Source organism: Aotus nancymaae, unplaced genomic scaffold (assembly GCF_030222135.1).
Source record: "Aotus nancymaae isolate 86718 unplaced genomic scaffold, 86718_ANA_hifiasm-v0.15.2.pri h1tg000348l, whole genome shotgun sequence".
Classification (NCBI taxonomy): domain Eukaryota; kingdom Metazoa; phylum Chordata; class Mammalia; order Primates; family Aotidae; genus Aotus; species Aotus nancymaae.
The window spans coordinates 410,861-415,367 of NW_026988763.1; positions in this window are offsets into that span (position 1 = coordinate 410,861).

Sequence of the window (4,507 nt, forward strand, 5' to 3'; positions counted from 1 at the left end):
TTTTTGGCCGTCACTTGTAAAACAAAAGGGAGATGCCAATTAAGTCAGTCAGTATCACAGATGATCTTGATATATAAGGATACAAAGCATTTGCAAATACGAATACAAAAAAGGAAATGGGAAGGAGTAACTCAGAAGTTAGCGTTAACAGGCCAGGCATAGTGGCTCACGCCTATAATCCCAGCACTTTGGGAGGCCAAGGCAGGCAGACCACCTGAGGTCAGGAGTTCGAGACCAGCCTGGCCAACATGGTGAAACCCCGTCTCTTACTAAAAACACAAAAATTAGCTGTGTGTGGTGGTGCACACCTGGAATCCCCACTACTGGGGACGTTGTTTCGGTAAGTTTACCATCGTTTTGCTTCAATTGCTCTCCACCAATCTTCTCAGCTAAGATCGAGGTGAGCTGCACGGCGGAAGAGGGCTGCGTGTAAGAAGGCAGCTCTGTCTCAGAGGACAAAAGGCCTGGGAGCACCCGGACAGGCAGGCACTGCGTGGAGGTCGCTCCCCTCCCAGTGGCCACTGTGGAGGCATTTCATAGAAATGCTCAAGGACCATTCACATTCAGAATCAGGATCAAACCGAGAACTCATGAGGGATATCGGACAGGAGTTAGAAAATGAGTTTCTCACACAACCGGAGCAAGGAGGGGAGAACCCTGGGCTTCACACTTGCAATCCGCCGCCTTCCCTGCAGTGTGGCCCCGGTTATGTTGTCTTGCAACTCTGCCTGCATGAGTCCAATTGTCTTAGGAAGGGGCAAATGCTTCCTAAGTGCCAACGGGAAGTATCAGAATACTGGAACATATTAATATTAATATATCAACTTTCACCCAAAAAAACCTGAAAGCATTTGCAGACAGCAAAAACAGCTTCATTATCCTTTCGTTTGTATAATATATCTCTGGAAAGATGAAAAAGAATCAGAATACCCGTTTGTTACAGGAAAGAAAATGTTGTGGACAGAAAAAAGTGGGAGGAAGACTGGTCACTGCCTAGTCCACTGTGCACAATTTGAATTTCGAACCATGCAAAAGTATTGCTTGGTTAAATTCAAGTCATTTAAAAGATAAAAAATAAATATTTAATACAAGCACAATATGCTGGGAAACAAAATCAAAGGCTTTCTGGCCACAGAGCCACTCTTTCCCAGACTGAGGCTTTCCAGGAAAGGCTTTCTGCCTGAACCAGGCAGAGGATCCAGATGTGGATCGTCTGACAAACACAGGGCTTCTTAGGAAGTGTCCTAAATTGTGTTTAGGAGGTGCAGCCCCTGTTGAGATTCATCAAGAGAGGGAAAGAGCCCAAATGGGAAGGAGCATGGGTTGAGGGGCACAGAAGTAGGTCTGTTGACAAAGAACGGAAGTAAAGGGGACATCAGGTTGAAGCTTTGTGCTGTGAGTCAGAAGGACAATTTAAAAGTTGCCTAAAGAGGCGCACACAGTCCGCGCTGCTGCCCTCCAGCTGGAAGGGAAGCTCAGCTCTTGCCTACTGACTGGAGCCCTGCACAGAATGTCCCCTGCCGCGACCGGTACTTACTGCAGCGCCCCTCCCCCTCTGCAGAATGTCTGGGTCCTATGTTCTAAACTGCCATACTTTCAAATTTTACCTGACCTACCTGAACTCAGGAGAATCTGTTGAGGCAGGTCACTCTCTGGGTCCTGCCCTTGACTTTTCTCACCACAGAAACTACCAGACAGCGGTGGTCAGCACCCAGCCTGAGGCGATGGCTTCAAATGGAGGTGAGTCTGTAGGGACAAGGGCATTATCCAATTCTCTGCCATGTTTCAAATCCTTGGGAATTCAAATTTCACAGTGCCCCAGGGGACAGCTGATAGGGCTGATGTCCAGGAGGGAGGAAGCACTGGATGTTCCCAAATACATCACACCTGGGGAGGGCCATGGCACCCTGAGTCTGTGGTTAGGGAGGACGGCTCCTTAGAGGTGGACCAAGGTGCCCGGGGGAATACACCATGTAGGGGAAAGGATGGAGTGGATGTATTGATTCTTTCTAGAGGGGGACAGGTCACATCACCGTGTCTTTGTAGGGAGTGGTGGGATCGTGTTGTGCTGGTGGCCCAGGGAGGATGACAGGCAAGTCTGAGCCCTGTGTTGTGTGTCTTCAGGCACCTGGAAGGTGCCCTTCCATATTGTGCAGAGGGATTTGGACTGGACGTTTCTAGATCTTAGGGAAGAGTGGGGAGAAGTGGGCTCAGCCAGAAAACTGTTGGGTGGGTTGTCTGTGACAGAGCACGCAGTGACAGCCTCTGGGTGGGCGAGGCTGGAGCTACTGTAACTGCCGCAGCCTCTCAGCTCCCTCCCCAGAGGTGGCTTCTCCGTCAGTTCAGGTGGCTGTTGGCTCTCATTTAACAGGGGTGGGGGCAGTTGGGGAAGATCAGGCAACACGGCCTGGGCTTCCCAGCTTGTTCTGAATTCTTCGTCCTTTTGTGGAAGCTCAGGTCTTCAGACCCACTTCCTCTTGTCTGCTAGCTCATGGCCTGTCCTCTGCACTTTGTGTTACTGTGGAGAGGAAGAATTTGTCTCTTTTCCATGTCTACTACCTCATGAACAGGGGTCAGGTGTGGACTCTTGCTGGTTCTCAGTGGAAGGGTCTGGAAAGACTGGTTTCCTATTCAGTAGAGGAAGGAGAGTAGCGTACAAATAGGAAGACGGTCCTCTTATTATTCTCCTTCAAGTCAGGATGTGTGTCCTGACTGATGAGGTGCATGTGCTGTATCCCTAGTCCCCTTGACTGGAGACTGCATGAGGTCCTAGTGAACAGGGATGAGCTCCAGACAACTTTGCCACACCTGGCCTGTGGCCCAAGAACTTCTGCTTCTTGGTTGGTCACTAGATTCAGTTATTGGGAGCTCAAAGGAAAAGGACCAGAGACGGGCTCGTTGTCCCATGACCTATTCTAACATGACCAGCAGCTGTGGAAATCCCTGGACACCTCCCCTGACAGCCCCACTGCTCACTGCTTCCTGGCTGTGCTCTAATCGTGTGCAGCTGTTGCTGGCTGAGCAATCAAAGTATCTCAGGGAACGCCACCACTGCTTCTCAGACCTGCCCCCTGGGAACACACCTTACTGAGTGGCAGCCAGGACCACCGAGCACTCAGGAAAGGGTGGCCCAAATCTGACCCCTGTTTAGCACTTGCCGTGCATGGTGCCAGGACAATCACTTGCACACTGGCCATAACACATATGGGTTATCTTCAGGGTTCACAGGGTGCTGGCTTGGGACAGATTTCTTTCCAATGATTTCCTTCCTTCCTTCTTTCCTTCTTCCTCCCTTCCTCCCTTTCTCTTTTTCTTTTTCTTTTTCTCTTTTTTTTTTTTTTTAACAGAGTCTTGCTCTGTCACCCAGGTCAGAATGCAGTGGTGCAATCTCAGCTCACTGTAGTCTCTGCCTCCTGGGTTCAAGCAATATTCCTGCCTCAGCCTCCTGAGTAGCTGGGATTACAGGCATGCACTACCACACTCAGCTGAGTTTTGTATTTTAGTAGAGACATGGTTTCACCACATTGACCAAGCTGGTCTTCAACTCCTGACCTCAGGTTATCTGCCCACCTCGGCCTCCCAAAGTGCTGGGATTACAGGCATGAATCGCCACACCCACTCTAATCAGTGGTTTTATTTTGTTGTGCTGAGCTAGGACAGAAAGGGGTTTTCAAGAGCTTCAGGAAAAGGAAGACTGAAGAGGAGACACGACCATAATATTAGGAATCTTCTGGCTTCCTATACGCCTTCTGAGCGCATAGCACCGCCCTGGGGGAGGCCCCTCACCTGCTGCTGAGCATGCTGAGGGCCACCAAGCCGGCGAGAGATTCATCCCTGACCCATGGCTTGGGAGATGCCTGTAAGGCTCACAGGGTCTGCCAGGGAGACCCTCAGAGGCAGCGAAGGCTTGGCTGTTGCTTCTTGGCAGACAGGGGTCAGGGAGTCTAGTGGAGCCAGGGCCAGGCTCTCTAGTGAAGCGACCCTCCCGTGGAGGAACAGAGCATGCGATACACACTCACGGACACTTACAAGCTGCAGAGTTTCCTTGTCCCACACCCTCAGCTGTTGGGACACCCCTCTGATTCCCAGTGACTAGTGCGGACCTGGAGACCCCAGCTCATTCACCTCTTTCCTTTGTATCCACAGCATGCCCAGTGCTGGAGCCAAGTGTGACCAAGAACCCTGGCACCTCCATGCCAGTGTTCAGGGCTCTGCCCTTCACCACACCTGCTCCCAGCCCAGCACACGGGCCGACCCTCGTGATTACAGTGGTTCCTCCAGGCAGCTCTCTGGTGCTGTCTGCCTTCCCCAGCACCCCTCTGGTGGCAGGACAGGATGGCCAAGGCCTGAATTGGGCTGGGGCTTCCAACGCCCTTCTCCAGATAAAGACAGAAGCGGGGCCTATGAAGGCCCCTCAGGCACAGACCTTGGTCCTAACTCAGGCACCCCTCGTCTGGCAGGCTCCAGGCACCCTCTGCGCGGGTGTCACCTGTCCACCTCCCCGACC